The sequence below is a fragment of the Electrona antarctica genome (assembly GCF_951216825.1).
Source record: "Electrona antarctica genome assembly, chromosome: 2".
NCBI classification, from domain to species: domain Eukaryota; kingdom Metazoa; phylum Chordata; class Actinopteri; order Myctophiformes; family Myctophidae; genus Electrona; species Electrona antarctica.
In genome coordinates this window covers 54,124,163-54,143,891 of record NC_136807.1, presented here as the reverse complement: position 1 = coordinate 54,143,891, position 19,729 = coordinate 54,124,163, and the positions used below count along the sequence as shown (strand labels likewise).

The 19,729-nt window shown below is 44.5% G+C and overlaps 1 pseudogene across 1 annotated transcript in view; it reads left to right on the top strand.

Annotated features, from left to right (window-relative positions):
* Positions 1-18,009: 18,009 nt before the first annotated feature.
* The window catches only part of LOC306934179 (zinc finger protein 704-like), a 12,583-nt pseudogene continuing 10,863 nt past the window's right edge, over positions 18,010-19,729 (top strand). Inside the window, exon 1 of the transcript XR_013792502.1 lies at positions 18,010-18,258. The product of XR_013792502.1 is annotated as a zinc finger protein 704-like (transcript). The remainder of the gene's footprint in view (positions 18,259-19,729) is intronic.

The window sequence follows — 19,729 nt, the reverse complement described above, 5'->3', positions numbered from 1 at the left end:
GGCACGCGGCCACGCTGAGAAGGCGTCCTGATTGGACGGAGGCGGCTGTCACTCGACCCGGCTTCACCCGGCAGGGAGGAGGAGGAGGAGGGGGCATAGAGGGGGGTGTGTCCGTCTCTTTTTTCTCTTTACCGGCCGGTGTTTGTTCTGTTTGTCTCTTGACGAGCCTCCAGCCGCGCCCCCCTTCCCCTCCACCCCGCCCCCCCCCCCCCCCCCCTCCAGCATAGGGCGAAATCCAAAAGTGGCTGGGGCCACGGTTGCCATGTCTGAGTGTTATGAGCAAAGCAGACATATGCTGGGTTTGTTTTTATTTTTTATTTTTTTGAGTGGTGCAACCACTCCCTTACGGAGCTGTGTGTCTGTGGGTGGCTGGCTGGGTGACTGGGTCTGAGCACGAAAACAGCATGGTTGTTTTTCACCACCTGTGTGCGCAACACACACACAAACACACACGCACATATTAACCCTGTAACACCCGGATTAATTTCTACTTGCAAAAAAGAGATTTCAACCGTACTACTACTTTTTACTACTTGGACTTATCAGAGGAAATTATGTAAAAAAAATAATTAAAAATGTTTTTTTGCAAATGTTATGCACATTTATAATAATTATTAAAATAATAATAATAAATTAATAATTTACATTTGGGGGATATCTTTCACAATAATGAATAAAACATGTTCTAGACATTCTAATGATCACAAAAAACATATTACAGTTATTTTACTTACTTTTATCAGGGTTAAAGGTCAACGGTGATAGGTTAAAAAAATCAAAATTGCACAGAGTCCAGAGATTTTTAATTTGTGTGAATTTCAGCCTCTGTGGGGGGTATTATGTATATATGATGATTTCCGGGTGTGCCAGTAGGCTACAGTACAGTACAGTACAGTACAGTACAGTACAGTACAGTACAGTACAGTACAGTACAGTACAGTACAGTACAGTACAGTACAGTGTACAGTAGAGGGACCCCCACACGGTAACATTTCTCAACCGTTTCGGACGTGGGGCGGCACACCGGACTTGGCCCGGCCCCGTTCCTGGGGGTCTGGATGTTCCGGGGACCCCCCAGGGACCCCCGGGGACCCCCACATGGTAACTCTGTCATTTCTCTACCGTTTTGGACGCGGGGCGGCTCGCCGGAACCGTGCCGGCACCCTGGGTGCGTTCCTGTGGGTTTGGAACTTCTGGGGACCACCCGACTTGAAGGAGTCAAGGGATTTCCATGTCTTAATGACTGTTGGTAGGTCGTTCCACATTTTGGTGGCATATGAGCAAAATTTATTTAGCCCCTTGTTTGTGCCGAATCTGGGTTGCACATGGTTTGTTGAACTCCCTCTAGTGCTGTGGGTGTGAACTTCGTTGACATTAAGGAAGTATTTAGACAGGGTATCTTGGTGGTGTATCGAATCTTGTGGACCAGACCCATTGCAAGATGCTGTACTCTGTCGTCAACCCTAAGCCATTCCAGCCTGTCAAAGTGGGCAGGGGTGAGGTGGGTTCGGGGAGTGAGGCCAAGTAGAAGCCTGACCAGTTTGTTTTGGGAAGTCTGGAGCCTTGTTTTAAGGGCCTTTGAGGTGCTGTGGTACCAGGAGGTGCATGCATAGTCGAAGAAACCTTGTACGAGGGCTCCTGCAGGGTCTTCAAGGTGTTTTTGTTGACCAGTGAGGAGATCCTGTAAAGGAATCTTGTTCTTTGGTTGACTTTTTTGATTACGTTGGTGGCCATTTTATCACCGGAAAGATTAGCCTACAGGATGGAACCTAAAGTAGGTAACTTACTGTGTAGGCTACTTAATGGTACTGTGGACGACACACTGATGAAGCAAATACACTTGTTTATTACAGGGTCCACCATTTTCAATTCATCAGAACATTTAGAGAGACTTACAAATACACACTTCTATATAAAAAATCACACCCGTGTGAACTGAGTGGTAGACACGTAAACTAACAAAGCCAGTTGTAGGAGTGGTTTACACCACTCAAAAATGTACCCGTGTCTGTTCGTACCAAAAAAAATGAGCATGGTTGCTATGGTCACCCAGTTCACACGGGTGTGATTTCATTACGTCAGACATTACGTCAGACCACAGCTGATCAGTCTATATAAGACCTTACACCACTCAGTTCACACGGGTGTGATTTTTTTTTGGTACGAACAGACACGGGTACAAAGCCAGTTGTTGGAGTGGTTTACACCACTCAAAAAAGGGGAGAAAAAAACATAACATACATCCTGACTGACTCCTGTCCGCTTGTTTCTCTCACAAGGTCTGGCAACAGTGATTTGAACGCTGCTGTGGGTTGGTTTTCACTGTGCAGAACAGAAGTGAGTGAAAAACACACTCCACTTCACTCCACCACCATGGCTACAGCCAACATTAGGCCTATTTTAATTAGTATTTTGTACAGTGGTTCACAAACTGTTTCATGTCAAAATTGACACTATATGAGCCTGCAGACCCCGATTTGAAAAAGATATGCCAGGGCCCCCCATAAGAGAAGATTTCTCACGGCTCTAGCAGTGATTCTCAGTGATTTAATTTCATGGACCCCCAGTTTGACACGCATTTGGCTACGGACCCCCATTTAATGGCATTTATATATCTGAGACTGAAATTATTGTAAAATCAATGTTAATTTAACATTTAACACACACTAGTTTTATCTAACTAGTGTAGACCAATAAGGGTCCATTTGGTTCCTAACTATAATTTAGGACCCCTGGGGGGTCCCCGGACCCCACTTTGAGAAGCACTGCTATACGGTACTGACAATTCTCCTTATTCTGTTTTGTAACTGTGTGTGTGTGTGTGTGTGTGTGTGTGTGTGTGCGTGTGTGCGTGCGTGCGTGCGTGAGAGAGGGAGAGAGAGAGAGATTGATCTTGCTTTAAAATCCCATGGAGAGCAATAAGCTACAGTGGTACCAATGAATCAGGGAACCTATTACATTAAAAAATATATACAATAGAGTAATAATTTAATATAATATGTAGTTCAGCAACCACTTGCACTGTTTATTTTGTGAGCCTACAGACAGTGAGATATATATGTTACATTAACAGCAGCCTCTGCAGATCACTATGAAAACACTCCTATTTAACCAATTTTGGGCGGGAACCCCTTTTGGTGTTATGTTATACTTTAGCTATTGAAAAATAGCAGATCTACATCATAGCGCGGCACCGCTATGAACTTGTAGGTCTGCTATTTTTGAAAAATCGTGAAAATGTGCCTCAAATCTTTGAATATATATTATTACAGAGTGAACATTTTAACTCAAATCTTTGCTTCTGGGGAGGTCCCTGCTGGAACAACATATTTTCAGATGGGGCGGCAGAGGCCAATTAGCCTACATAGTTTTTGGGGTCCTTGACATGAAATATTGAGCACCACTGATACAGAAAACTGTAAGGATTTTGAAAACATTTTTTAAATTTCGACGTCAGGCCTTAAAAGGATTAGGAAGCATTGCACTGCAGTAAGCAGTGCTTTGTGTAGGTATAATAATAGACAGTTTACAGGACAAGGAATTCACTTTGTTTTATATTAGCCTAGTTTTCCCCCAGAATAAAAATAAAGTACTACCGTCCATTTCACTTTCACCAAATTAACAGTGACTAACAGTCAACTATAGAGCAGAGTGGTGGAGAAATCATGTTTGATCAAACAACACCTGACTTGTGGACAAGTCCAGACATGTGTGTGAGTGAGGAGTCTCTGAGCAGCGCTAGGGATTTCACTTCTTAGTGATTTTTACTAGTTGACTAGTTGACCTTATACCTAGGCCTACCTATTATGTAAAAATAAATAAACAAATAAATAAATAGATAAATAGATAAATAGATAAATAAATAAATAAATACATACATACATACATACATACATACATACATACATACATACATACATACATACATACATACATACATACATACATACATACATACATAAATAAATAATAATAGTTGTACATTTAAAAACTGTGTATTTTGTTGACTATAAGTCTATAACTATAATCTAGCTGATATTGAGGCCTACAAAAACGGGGGGGGGAAAATAATATATAATATCTTTCTGTTTTTAAACTTTTTTTTTCTTATCAACTAGTCAACTATAGTACCAACAAGATCGACCAGTGGATTTAATAGTCGACTAGTATTCAACTAGTTGCTTAAAGCCCTATAAGCAGTGCACGCCACTCCAATGTTTGACTGTGTAAATGGCAAATTTATGCATTTATATAGCGCCTTTATCCAAGGCGCTTTACATAGATTGTGCATTACATTCACCCATTCACACACACATTCATACACCGATGGCAACGGAAACCATGCAAGGCACCAACTAGCACATCGGGAGCAATTAGGGGTTTAGTGTCTTGCTCAAGGACACTTCGACAGTAACTCTGGGGGAGCCCGGGTTTGAACTGGCAACCTTGCGGTTGCCATCCAGGCACTCTACCCCTGAACCACCGCCGCCCCTGTGTGTGCAGTACACTGGGCATTTTGGGCGCCATTTACGCCTAATATCACTGTGGTGACTTTGACCACATCAAATCCAAACGTTGCATTGCATGAGCGGCATATTATAATGCCCTCGTTTAAACGCAGAAAATGGCTGTCAAAAGTGCGTAGAATTCAGATTCTTCCTTTTCCCTGTTAACCCATTCTGGGCAGGAACCCCTTTTTGGTGTTTTAATCAATTATGTTATACTTTAACTATTGAAAAATATCAGATCTACAAGCTTGCTTGTATAGGTCTGATATTTTTATTTTAATCGTGAGAATGGGGCACAAATCTTTGAATATTATATTCTTTCACGGCGAACGTTTTTAACTCAAATCTTTGCTTCTGATGTTAGTTAGTTAGTTTAATTTATTTGTCCACATATGGAAATTTGTCTTCGGTCTCAACAGTAAAAAACAAACAGTTACAACAACAGCAACAACAACACAATTAACACGATGGGGTTCCTGGAACAACATATTTTCAGATGGGGGGTCGGCGGCCAAATACATATAATTTGTGGGGTCCTTGACATAAAATATATTGAGCACCACTGATACAGCACTGATTTCAGAAAACTGTCAGGATTTAGAAGACATTTTTTAAATTTCGACGTCAGGCCTAAATGGTGTCTGTGAGAACCCGGGGGGTAAGGAAGGATGCCTCCCGATCGAGCGTCTCCCTAGGGAGTTCCTCGATGCACGCCCCACTGGTGGAAGGTGACCCCCCGGGGGCAGACCAAGGATCAGATGGAGGGATTCTGGTCTCTATTTTCGTTCATGCTAAACCCAGGCGTATCCCTAAATTTGGGGCGGCAGTGGCTCCGCGGTAGAGTGGCTGGATGGTAACCGCAAGGTTGCCAGTTTGAACCCTGTGGGCTCCCCCAGAGTTAGCATCAAAGTGTCCTTGAGCAAGACACTGAACCCCTAAGTGCTCCTGATGTGCTGGTTTCCGCTGCCATCAGTTTATGAATGTGTGTGTGAATGGGTGAATGTAATGCACAATCTATATGTAAAGCGCCTTGGATAAAGGCACTATATAAATGCACCATTTATAATAATGCACCATTTTTAACTTTTTTTCTTTTCTTTTTTTCTTTTTTTACTATTTTGAAAAACATTTTTGAATCGTTAAAATAGCCAATCTACAAGCTCACAACGTGTCGATGTAGATCGGCTAACCTCGCCTCACCAGGCTTCCCACCTCGGAGGAAAGCCTGGTCTCTGTTCCAAAAGTGCCGTATATGATCCGGTCGGGTGTGGATGATGTTGTTACGTCATGTTGTAGTATTGTTTTGTACTGTAGTCATTAGGATGATATCGCTACGTCATGTTGTAGTATTGTTTTGTAGTCATCAGGATGATATCGTTACGTCATGTTGTAGTATTGCTTTGTAGTCATCAGGATGATATCGTTACGTCATGTTGTAGTATTGTTTTGTAGTCATCAGGATGATATCGTTATGTCATGTTGTAGTATTGTTTTGTAGTCATCAGGATGATATTGTTACGTACGTCATGTTGTAGTATTGTTTTGTAGTCATCAGGATGATATCGCTACGTACGTCATGTTGTAGTATTGTTTTGTAGTCATCAGGATGATATCGCTACATACGTCATGTTGTAGTATTGTTTTGTAGTCATCAGGCTGGAACAATCAGACGGAACTTCCTTTTCCCTCAAACCGGAAGAATAACAATAAAAGCTCTCGTAGCCTGTAGCTTTTATTACTATTCAAAAATGTTTAAAAAAAGAAAAAAAAAAGAAAAAAAAAGGCAAAGAAGTTTAGGGATAAGCGGTTTAGCATGGACGGAAATTGAGCCCTATATGTAGAACCCGAAGTCTGACATCAATATCGGTAGAGGGCGCTAATCCACGGGTTCATGTGCTATTTTTGTCCCAGGCCGAAGGCATGGGGGAGAGAGTATGTTTTGCACTCAGTCCCGTCCGTCCGTCCGTGTGTTTGTGTGTCCGTGTTTCCGTCCGTCTGTGGACAGCTAATCTCTGGCACCGTTGTTTTGCATTGTAATCCCTATAGGGGGATTTTAGACCGCCTTATATAAGAACTGTGTTTGAAAAATAAACATGTCATCCCTGCAGTTTCACTCATATGGATGTGAAGAATCAACTGACTGAGAGAAAACGCTATTGTTACTGCTGCTGAATTAGTTACATTTTCGCTAGAAACAGACTGTATCATATATGAGTGACTGACTGTCGCAAACGATACAGAGACTGACAATAACGCAGAGACAGTTTGTTTATTTTTGGAGCACAATGCTAAGATGGCCCCATGTTATTCTCCATAGAAAAATGACTTCCGTGAACCAGGCAGAACCAACCAGGGGATGAGCGAGTGACGTCAGGACTTCGGCGCTCTATATCTCCAAACTGGCCGTGGCTCAGGATAGATAATGAAAAAAATAAAATAAATAAATAGCTTTCAATAAAGCAGACAATGCATATTATGCTTTTCATGTGCCACTTTATTAGAAAAGTAAAAACTCACTTTGAATATTTTATGAAGGTTAATATAAAACATTACAATCTTTTGCATATCTGCACCATCACACTATATATATATATATTTATATAAATATTTATATATCATAATTATTGTCATTTTTTTTTAACTAAACCCTGTGCTTTAAGGAACACACGACATTGGCTACGGTTGTCACAGCGGTTTTGGCCCATAATAATGAGTATATAAGAATCTGAGGAACAAAAATATAAAACAAACATTATCTGCAAATGCATGGAAGCCTGACAACCATGTTCTCTCTCTATGCACATACAAGTACGACATTTTGGAAAATAGCCCCTTCCTATTTCCGGGCCCTCTTCCTCGAGTGGGTTCCAAACAGTGTTGTTTTTTTATTTTAGTTTTAGTCATAGTCTTTGGAATGAAACATCATTTTAGTTTTAGTCACATTTGAGTCACCCGGAATGTTTTAGTGTTACTAAATCTACAGTTGATTTAGTCGACTAAAATGTGTTTTGCCCGGCCTTGATGCCGCCGTAATGACTGATTTTACACTTGATGATCTTAGGGGTCATTCAAATAACTATTAAAATGGATTATTATATCAATTTTGGATCATGGTGTAAATTCAGGAGGTTGAACGTCGGGGTACCATTGAAAACCTATATATAAGGCGAACATTTCAAATTTGAATTGTGCTTTAAGTAGCATATGTGACATGTCAACCTAGGGGTTTATTCATGATTCTGAATCAATTGCAAGCATTCATTTTGCACGAAAATCACTCTTTGGGCTAAAAAACGACCATAGCCGTCATCACAAAATGTGATTATGTCATCACAAATATGATGAGGTCATCACATTTGGTCAAGTGGCTATATGGCCGAACATGGCCTATTCATTAGTAGCATGCGTAACACCCTTAGAGTATATATTAATAGAGACGGCACCGGATTTCTCCACCTCATCCACTCGCATTAAGTTGCTCAAATGCGCATGAGGCGATTTCACTCCTCCTTCCGGGTAGGAACAGAGTGCATTCTGGGATGGATTGGGCCAAATCGTGAACGCGCTGTGCCGTGCGTTGACTCTCATTGCGCCGTTTGCGCGCGTTCACGTATGAAACATAGCGTTCACGTGTCATGGGCCCAATAACATGAACGTTGTGCAATGATAGTCACCGGTCCAGCGGCTGGCTGGAGCTGCAATGCCAAATTCGGCCACTATGTCCATTTCGCCTCAGGGTTTCCTCCCGGTGCCGTCTCTATTAATATATACTAATAGGTAACACCTGTGAAGGAAGCATGGAAGGGGCCAGGAAGCACGACGTTCTTTTCAAATTGGTGTACATGTGCATAGACTAGAGCCTATTTGTCTTCATCCACAAATTACAACATGTCTGTGATAATAATAACCGTATAACCTTCATATATATTATTATATTATTATTCCTTTTTTTTCTCCTCTTCACCAAATAAACCGTATAACCGTTATGTAACATCTGAACAACAGCATAACACAGAGAGACTATTTCTTTTTTTTTTTTTTACACGATTTTATATCTTCATACTGTATTTTTGTGCGCGATCATCATCAACATTGGTCAGTGCTCGACAAAAAGTGTCCCAAAACATAAAACAATAACGAGAAAATAATTCCGAAAATCGCTGCTTCTACGTCGACAGATAAAAAGGATGTCATAGAAAACGGCTGAAGAAAAAAAAGGGGGTTATCTATCATCGGAGTGCGATTTGGGGGGGGTGGGGGTTGGTGGGGGGGGGGGCTTTCCGATTCTGCGTCGCGTCTGTCGGGGAATCTTCAAGACTGATATATACAGTAACGCCTGGTAGTCAAACTCGGGTCTCCCGCATGTGAAAGGCCAACATCTTAACCACTAGACAAGTGGTTTTCAACCAGTGGTCCTTGAGGGGGTTCCAGGTGGTCCCCATGCAGCTAAATGATGGAGAGTTGCTAACCCTTTTAGATCTTTAACTCTTGAGAGCGTAAAATGAAAGCAAGTCCATTTTCCTTTATTGTTAAACATCTGCATTACTTAATTTTCAAGAAGACAAAATCTTATCCAACGACATATTCTTTAGTTTTGGGTCTGTCGAGAAGCTAAATCTCATCAAATGGTGGTATCTGTATAAACGTGGCAGTTGATACGAATAACAGTCTAAAATCCACACTAAATATCCATAATGTATACATCATAGATAATGGTTCGGGACAGCTATAGGCCTTTTCGGGGAGGGGTCAGAATAAATTATCGACTTAGACTGTTAAGCGTTATTCAAGCTTTAATATTTTCGGTGCGGTGAGATGACCACCGAACTACAACATGACGTCACGTAGCCACGGTGAAGAGCAAACCACCGCCACCGCCCCAGCCCTTCTCTCTGTTTTTACTCACCACCGGAGCGGTGGTCACATCACCACCGGAGGGGTGGTCACCTCACCACCGGAGTGATGGTCTGGTCACCTCACCACCGGAGCGGTGGTCACCTCACCACCGGAGCGGTGGTCACCTCACCACCGAAAAATCCAGACTATGAATAGGCCTTTATTCGTCTCAACTGCTCAAATAATGGACCTTGATATGAAAACGGTTGAAAACCACTGCACTCTAGACCAAAGGGATATCACTATGGACCATCTTAACCACTAGACCAAAGGGATATCACTATGGACCATCTTAACCACTAGACCAAAGGGATATCACTATGGACCATCTTAACCACTAGACCAAAGGGATATCACTATGGACCATCTTAACCACTAGACCAAAGGGATATCACTATGGACCATCTTAACCACTAGACCAAAGGGATATCACTATGGACCATCTTAACCTCTAGACCAAAGGGGATATCACTATGGACCATCTTAACCACTAGACCAAAGGGATATCACTATGGACCATCTTAACCTCTAGACCAAAAGGGATATCACTATGGACCATCTTAACCTCTAGACCAAAAGGGATATCACTATGGACCATCTTAACCACTAGACCAAAGGGATATCACTATGGACCATCTTAACCTCTAGACCAAAAGGGATATCACTATGGACCATCTTAACCCAAAGGGATATCCCTCTGGACCATCTTAACCACTAGACCAAAGGTATATATCCCTATGGACCGGAGGGGGAGATATTAGACTTTTGTTTTGATGCTGCAGAGGCTCTGCAGCCTCTCTGCTACACTCCCCCCTCTTTTGGCTCCATAGAGGCAACCTCTCAGCTGTTGGCCATTTCTCATATCAGAGGCGGTGCTTTGGAGACAGAGACAGAGAGAGAGAGTGAGAGAGAGTCTCAGAAGAACTAGACATCAAAAGGTCTCTCGACCGCCCCCCTCCCCCCCCCCCCCCCCCCCCCCCCCCCATCCTACACTCGCCCTCCCCAGCGGCGCGGTGCGACGCCCCGTCCCGTACCCGGCACTCCTCGAGAGGAGGGGGAGAAAGAGAGGAGAGGAGAGGAGGAACTGAAGAGGGGGGGAATTAGGATACGGAGTGAGACGTGCACGTGCCGTGCACACATGAATGGGCGGGGGAGGGGGGGGGGGGGGGCTCAGGGTCTGTCTGTCGAGAGACCTTGTCCGTTTGCAATGATCTTCGTCCAGCTTTACCCCCTCCCCCGCTCCATCTCTCTCTCTCTCCCTCCCTCTCTCTCTCTCTCTCCCACACAGCCAAGGATAAACACATTTCACTCAACCCCCAACGGCTTCTCTCTCTCTCTCTCTCTCTCTCTCTCTCTCTCTCTCTCTCTCTCTCTGTGTCTCTCTCTCTTTGAGTTCTTTGCTTTGCTTAAAAAACGCTGACAAAGCGTGAACAACAGCATGAGGGGGGGGGGGGGGGGGTGTTTAAGTAACAACTATAGATATACCACAAACAAGTTTCTCGTTTAGAGATTCCATCTGGCCGGTTCAGTGCATGCATGCATGTTTTTTTTTTTTCAAGCAGGAGAAACAGAAAAAAAGCAGAGAAAACAGAGAGTATAATAACAATAATTGCACCATAATGTATAACAACATACTGTAAAAGTCTCCCCTTCCTTAATTCCTTCTCAATCACGGCAGTGGTATGAGCTATATATATATATATATATACAGTTGGGTGCCACCGATATTGTCCCTTATCATTTGACCCATTTAGGCCTGACCTCAACATTTTTAAAAAATCCTTCTAAATCCTCCAGTTTTCTGAAATAAATACTTTCACGATTTTTCAAAAATAGCAGACCTAGATCTGCTATTTTTCAATAGCTAAATTATAACATAATGTTTAAAACACCAAAAGGGGTTCCCGCCCAAAATGGGTTAACTGTCCTTTTGCGAAGATCACGCAAACCTCAGCAAAAAGAAAAGGACAATATCGATGGCCTCCAACTGTATATTTATCCACACAATGGCAGCGTCAGTGAGTAGTATACCGACAAAAAAAAATAAACAAGTGCATTATATAATTAAGAAAATACAGATCAGTGCATTTTTTTTTGTAGGATATATTTCTTGTTTTGTTTTACATTGTGTTACATTTACTATGAATACACCAAGAGTCTTCAATGTTTTAGCCAGTCCAAGGACTTCCACCCCCCCCACGCACGCACGCACGCACGCACGCACGCACGCACGCACGCACGCACGCACGCACGTACGCACACGCACACACACACACACACACCGTGACTACACTCTATACAATTGTGTTAAACCATCCCAGCAAGCACGGTCAGGACCTTGACTTATTAGTGACCAGTGGCGTGCACAGATAGACACTAGGGGGTGCTAGAGCACGTATTATTATTATTTTAATTTTTTTGTACAGTAGCGGACCATGGTGACATTGATCAATTCTTGATACAACGCTTCTAATATATTATTTAGGCCCCAAAATCTATAAATATCACACTATTAAGACAACCGGCCGGTTCCACGCGCTGCACAAGGTGCCCTTTTTTTCACTTGAGCACCTGCCCCTCTAAATGTCTGTGCATGCCACTGTTAGTGACGTCTCTATTGGGGCCAAATCAAGTCAAACCAAGACTAGTCAGATCTGGCCCAGAATATCACCTGATTTCAACCAACATAAATTCTGCCCACTATAAGACAGACGTCCCTGGATGAATCAGAGAGAGTCCGATAGAGGCCACATCAACTTAAGTAATATCATAACTAGTCAGATCTAGCCCAGAATAAGCTATATTATTTTAACTGGTGAAGACGTCCTGGAAATGACGTAAAAGATCATCCCCATATGGGCTGTGATCTGGCCTAGTCCTGAACGTCACCGGAGTCACTGGAGGACGTCATCATAACGTCCCCATGACGTCATTTGGCTTGCTGGGATAGCTTCATTGACTATCATCAATGTATGCATTGTTTGTTTTTTTTGGAAACATTTTGGTCCCGCAGCTCCTCGCCTCGGCTCGGCTCGGCTCTCTCACAGTTTTCGGAGCCCTTTTATTAAGCCCCTTAAGGTCGTGTTCTCGTCTTCCTCCTCCAGTTCATTCGTTCTGTGTGTGTGTGTGTGTTTTTTTTTGTTAAATGTTCCCCCAAAGCTACATGGGAAAGGAATTGTTTACAATGGAAGTGAACTCGAAGGAGGAGGACGATGGGAGAGGAGAGGAGGAGGAGAGAGGAGGAGGAGGAGGGGGCGCCCGAGCTTCTTCCAGAGGGAGAGAGGAGGACGATCGCTGGTTGATTTCCGTGCCCAGCGTTTTATTTTCCTTGGATTCCGAAGCCTTCTATTGCTATTCCAACCACCCCGACTATTACGCAGAGGGAGAGAGAGAGAGAGAAGTGGAGCAGAGAGCAGAGCAGAGCTGTGGCTTCATTTCACTTATTGAGGCCGAACGAACGAACAAACAAGCGAACGAAGCGCGATTTGGGAAGTTTGGTTTAGAGATGGAGTGCCATGATTTTTGTACTTTTTCCTGTTTTGTAGGCTATATGGGCTCCATTTTCGTCACCGCTAAACCCCTTATCCCTAAACTTCTTTGCATTTTTTTTATTTACTATTTTGCAAATCATTTTTGAGTGGTTAAAATGGCCAGTCTACAAGCTCACAAAGTGTCAATGTAGATTGGCTAGTTGAACTATTCAGAAATGTTTTTCAAAATAGTAAAAAAAAGGCAAAGAAGTTTAGGGATACGGGGTTTAGCGGTGACGAAAATGGAGCCCTATATGCGTCTATGGAGTTAACATTACTCTAATAGACCCCCAGGTGTTTTGCATGTGTCTATGGAGTTAACATTACTCTAATAGACCCCCAGGTGTTTTGTATGTGTCTGTGGAGTTAACATTCCTCTAATAGACCCCCATGTGTTTTGTATGCGTCTATGGAGTTAACATTACTCTAATAGACCCCCAGGTGTTTTGTATGTGTCTATGGAGTTAACATTACTCTAATAGACCCCCAGGTGTTTTGTATGCGTCTATGGAGTTAACATTACTATAAATAGACGCCCAGGTGTTTTGTATGCGTCTATGGAGTTAACATTACTCTAATAGACCCCCAGGTGTTTTGTATGCGTCTATGGAGTTAACATTACTCTAATAGACCCCCAGGTGTTTTGTATGCGTCTATGGAGTTAACATTACTCTAATAGACCCCCAGGTGTTTTGTATGCGTCTATGGAGTTAACATTACTCTAATAGACCCCCAGGTGTTTTGTATGCGTCTATGGAGTTAACATTACTATAATAGACCCCCAGGTTTTTGTATGTGTCTATGGAGTTAACATTACTCTAATAGACCCCCAGGTGTTTTGTATGCGTCTATGGAGTTAACATTACTCTAATAGACCCCCAGGTGTTTTGTATGCGTCTATGGAGTTAACATTACTCTAATAGACCCCCAGGTGTTTTGTATGCGTCTATGGAGTTAACATCACTCTAATAGACCCCCAGGTGTTTTGTATGCGTCTATGGAGTTAACATTACTATAATAGACCCCCAGGTTTTTGTATGTGTCTATGGAGTTAACATTACTCTAATAGACCCCCAGGTGTTTTGTATGCGTCTATGGAGTTAACATTACTCTAATAGACCCCCAGGTGTTTTGTATGCGTCTATGGAGTTAACATTACTCTAATAGACCCCCAGGTGTTTTGTATGCGTCTATGGAGTTAACATCACTCTAATAGACCCACAGGTGTGGTTAGAATATTCAAATATGTCTTCCCTGTGTATTGTTGGTTTCTTCCCGACAGCTAAAAGCCTTTGAGTCATAAGGCCCAATCGAAACTAACCCTAACCCTAACCCTTTTAGTGACATCTAACCCCTCCCCTAACCCCTCCCACATTATCATACAACAACAGCTGTGGGCGAGGCTTTAACTTCAGGCGGGTGGTGCTATGGGTGAAAAACCGGCATAATTAATGAACTGGTGGGTGTGGCCACATAAAAAACATAATTTTAACACTTTCTGTACACTTTTTTTTTTGGAAGAAATCTTCCTCCTGGTATAATCATAGCACCTGATGATCATGTTTTAGGCGGGGGGGGGGGAAATCACGGCACTCCATCTTTAACGTTTATATCCTGCACCACTGCAGCACCACGTACTATATGGAGAATAATGTAGACCAGTGGTTCCCAAAATGGGGTCCGGGGACCTAGGACGTACCGGGCATATTCCCGGTGGGCCGCGACTGTAGGGGCCGCCATGATATCAAATATTTATATATTTTTTGACAGGCAGGCAGGCAGGCCACCAGGAAAGGTCCAGGCCTGCTGCCATTCTGCCAGTGCCATCATGATAATTTCAGTGTATTTCCTGTATCAGTGAGTGACAAATAAACCCTCTTCTATCTTGAATCCTTTTGCCAGCATCATTCTTGTGAGAGCAACAAAGGGTTGTGTAGTTGTCTGTTGGTTTGTATCATTTATGTTGTTCTGTAAAAGTGGTGGTATTAGGGGCTTGTTTGTTTGTGTGTGCCTCGACGGAGCGGGCGGTAAAGTTTCTGCTATCTGCGCGCTGGTTGTGGTGGGCTGGTCTGGGCCAAGCACGGAAATGACCGGGCCAAATTTTTGTCCCAGTCCAGCCCTGCCCATGGAGGTCCTTGGGGGAGTTCCAGGGGGTCCCCCATGCGGCTAAAGGAGTTTGGAACCAAATGGACCCTTGTGGGTCTGTAACTCTGAGAGTGTACAAATGGAACATTGATTTTTACAATATAAATCGGGGCCCCCAGAGATAGAAATGCCAATATAGGGGATCGTAGCCTAATTCATGGTCAAACTGGGGGGGTCCTTGAAATGAAAACGTTTGAGAGTCACTGCTAGAGCCGTAAAAACCTTCTCTTGTGGGGGTCCTCCCGTGTTATAAACGTTTTACCCCGTGGTATAAACGTTGTACTTTGGGTACTTTGAGTACATGTTGATGCCATCGAGTACATTTTGAATGATACTTTTACTTAAACCATTTAGACCTGAGGACGATTCTACAAAATGTCTTCTAAATCATGACAGTTTTCTGTCATGTTTCTATAATGCCAGTGGTTCTCAACCTTTTCATGTCAAGGACCCCTGTCCACCAGTGTGTCCATGGTGATAGCATGGGGACGGTGAGGACGGTACCTTTTTAAGCTTTTTGTTTTCTCCTCATAGCTTTGAAGTTGAAACAATACAAGACCAATAAGCCTATATACGTAAAAACAAAGGTGGAGCGCGACTCTTATAGTCTGCCCGGCAACAACAACAACAACAACAACAACAGCTAGGCCCTGCTACTGCTACAGCTATAGCGATAGCGCCGCGGCCGCACAGAGAACCTGTTTCAGATGTTTGCTCAGAGAGAGAGAGAGAGAGAGAGCTAAGCACAGCAAATCTCTGTGACATCCATCTGCTTACATTACATAAGCTCCCCCACAATGACGTGCACGCGTGTTGCGCACGTACGTACGCACGCACGCGCGCGAGAGCGGCACACGTATATACGCCAAGCAATGTTGTGAGTGACTCGATCTTTCTCGGGTGACAACAGCTATAGCTATAACAGCCTGCTGCCCCCCCCCCCCCCCCACCCACCCCCCCCCGCCATAATAGGGCTGGTTCGTCCTTACACGGAGCGACGTGTGTTTTCGCGCGCGACGTATTCGCGCGGCGTGTCGAAAAGTGTCTTTTTAATGACGTCTGCGTGATGCACTCGCACTCGTATCCAAAATGATGAATGATAAACGATGCGAAAACGGGCGAGTGCGCGTGACGTGCGTTCAGTGCGCTGAAGACAGCACCGACAGCCACCCCCCCCCCCCCCCCCCTTCCCCCCCGCCCCCACCCCCGTTGTTGGTGCCATTTGTTTTTTGAGGTAGACACGGAACCGAGCCTGGAACTATAGACTCCCAAATTAAGACCCTGTTTGAACCTGATATCAAGACGGGAGGGGGGAGGGTGCTCCTTCTCTCGGTTGTCTGTCTCCAATAGCGGACGTCCTTTCTTCAGTAACTTTTTTTATGTGCGGCACATTGTTGGTCCCAGCTAAGTGCACAGGGCCTTAGAGAGAGAGAGAGATAGAGAGAGAGAGAGAGAGAGAGAGAGAGAGAGAGAGAGAGAGAGAGAGAGAGAGAGAGAGAGAGAGAGAGAGAGAGAGAGAGAGAGAGAGAGAGAGAGAGAGAGAGAGTTGCGTCACCTCCGCTCACTTCATGGGGCTTCAGTCCAATGGCGGCTCCTCTGCATAGACCTCTATTGACGAAGAAGAGTGACTGATCAACCCGGGAAGTTGACGGAATGCATTGGAGTCTCTGTGGGCTTTAGATAGTGGCAAACGAAGAGTTACATGAACCGGCACTGTTTTCGGCGCCCCTCATTGGCTGAACCACGCGACCGGCACTGTTTTCTGCCCCCCTCATTGGCTGAACTCTACTGTCGATGGCTCTGGTAGTGAATAGGTGGCTTCTTGTTGACATATATGTCCAAACCAGTGGTCCTTCAAACGTAAAAAAAATACAAATACAAATCGACGACCCCCATAACTCTGAGAGTGTACAAACACCAAATTGACACTAATTAGCCCGCGGACCCCCCATTTGAAAACATATGCCAGGGACGCCCCGTGAGAGAAGATGTTTACGGCTTTGGCAGAGATTCTCAACCCGTTTAACTTCAAGGACCCCCAGTTTGACATGCATTAGGCTACGAACCCCCCATTCAATGGCATTTCTATATGTCTGGAACCCCCCATTTAGGCTATATTGTCAAATCAATGTTAATTTTACTCTGAGAGTGTACAAATGGTTCCATTTGTACACACTCAGCGTTACAGACCCATAAGGGTCCATATGGTTCCTATCTATCATTTAGCTGCAGGGGATCCCCTTGAACTCCCTCAAGGACACCTGGGGGTCCCCGGACCCCACTCTGGGAACCACTGCGCTACGCTATTGATCTATTCTATACCTCTCTCTCTCTCTCTCTCTCTCTCTCTCTCTCTCTCTCTCTCTCTCTCTCTCACGATGGAGCCATGATGACTCGAAGTCCACTTTTCTTCTTCTTTACGTCTGTAAAACTGTATTCCATTCGTATATATAGGCTCTCAGAGTCATACAGACCCCCCCCCCCCCCCCCCCTCCCCCACATATCCCCCTCAAGGAACCCTGAGGGGTCCCTAATATATAGCTTGGGAGTCGGTCCCAATTTGGGAACCGTGACCTTTTGGCTCCGTAGTGTATAGCGCCATCACCACCACCAGACAGGATTCTCAGTGTTGGCGAGTCCTGCGGAGGCCGGGGCCCCAGTGGGCGGGGCCCCCAGTGGGCGTGGCCTAGCAGGGCAGGGCGGGGCCAGAGTGTAGAGTGGGAGAGTAGCGACACGCTTTGATCTTGCCTGCAAAGCGGGTGCCCTATGGGCTATAGTTCCAAACATTGCTCCTATATGGCCGGAACTATCCCATTGAGATAGAATGAGCACTTCCGCATTCCATTGTTACAATGGGAGTCAACGCTAGTGTCGCCGCTCTCTGACTAAATGACTCTGGGCGGGGCTACAGTCCGGTGACGTACATCTCCATGCCGTCGTTGAAGGTGAAGATGGTGGTGGTCCCCGAGGAGGCCCCTCCTCCTCCCCCTCCTCCTCCTCCCTGTCGTTTGGCGTCGCTGCAGGTCGCCGCCGCGGCGACGACGCCCTCGCGACAGTTCTCGCCCGCTCCACCGGGGGGCGGCGGTGGTGGTGGCGGCGGCACGGCGGCCTTCCTGGGCGGGGGTACGGGTGGGGGGAGGGGCGGTGGCGGCGGCGGGGGGCCCGGGCGTCCCCCCGGGGTGGAGCCCCCCTGCGGCGGCGGTCCTTGAGGCCCTGGAATGATACGTAATAGTTATAATTATTTATAGAGCACCTTTCATTATATGAATGCTTTACAGAGTATTAAAGCTGCTATAAGAAATAATATGTCAACATTTTAATGACCTTTTTTTTATTTATTCAGACAGCCAGCAATGGGTAGAATGCTCCCAAAAGAATGTAGTCTCTGTGACACATCTAGGGGCCGCAATCTGCATTCAAAGATGTTCCTACAAGCTTTGTCATTGGTCGAAAAAAACCCGGTCGCAATGACTAACCAATCAGGAAGTAGACAGGCAAATCGACCAATGACAAAGCTTCTAGGAAAATCTTTGAATGCAGTTTGCGGCCCCTAGATGTGTCACAGAGACTACATTTTTGGGGGGAGCGTTCTACCCATTGCTGGCTGTCTTTACATTTTTTACATATTATTGCTTATAGCAGCTTTAAAAGGAAGAAAAAAAGAACTAAAATGACATTAAAATAATATCCTCAAAAAAGTCCAAACTCCCTCGTCGCCGAGATCATCTTCTGACGCTCTTTTTAAATTCAATCCTAAGAACGAGAACGCCCCCTTTCAAAACGACGAGGGCACCAGGAAATAATTCCCCATTCATTTTTCCCATTTCCCATTTCAAACGTTTCAAAAAGTATTTATTTAAAGGAGCATTCAGTGATTGTACCGCCCCGGTAACAAATTATGCACATGCACACGCTCTACAGTGGGGGGGAACACGCAACAGGCCAACAGCACGCACACCAAGGCCCGCCCCCGCTCGATTGTGATTGGCGGAAGGCTACTCTCTATCCTGATTGGATGAAGGCTGGGCCACCTAGCCAAAAACGAAACCTAAGGTTTTTTGACCCCAGGGGTTAACTGCATGGGGACAGGGAGGAACTCCTTATATGGTCAGCACACTCTATAGTAGGGAGGATTATCACAACAAAACAAAAAAAGAAGTGATATTTGAATTAAGTGAAATCACTGAATATACCTTTAACCCATTCAGGCCTGACGTCGAAATAAAAAAAACGTTCGCTCTGAAAGAATATACATTCAAAGATTTGTGCCGCATTTTTACGATTTTTCAAAAATATCAGACCTACAAGTTCATAGCGCGCCACTCGGTGGCACGCTATGAGCTTGTAGATCTGCTATTTTTCAATAGGTACAACACAAAACAATGTGTTTATTGTCATGAGTTAAGTCAACTCGGCTGTTGGCTTTGTCAGAGGCTTAAATGCCTTTGGAAACGTCTATGGGGAAAAATGAATGGGGAATTATTTCCAGGTGCCCTCGTCATTCTGAAAGGGGGTGTGGGACTGCGGTGCTCTATTGGGAGCCAATGTAGTGAGGCTAAAACTGGAGTGATATGTGCTCTCACCTTGAGAGCCCTGTGTGTGCTGTATCTGCTGCTGGAGCTGCTGTTGAGGGCCCTGTATCTGCTGCTG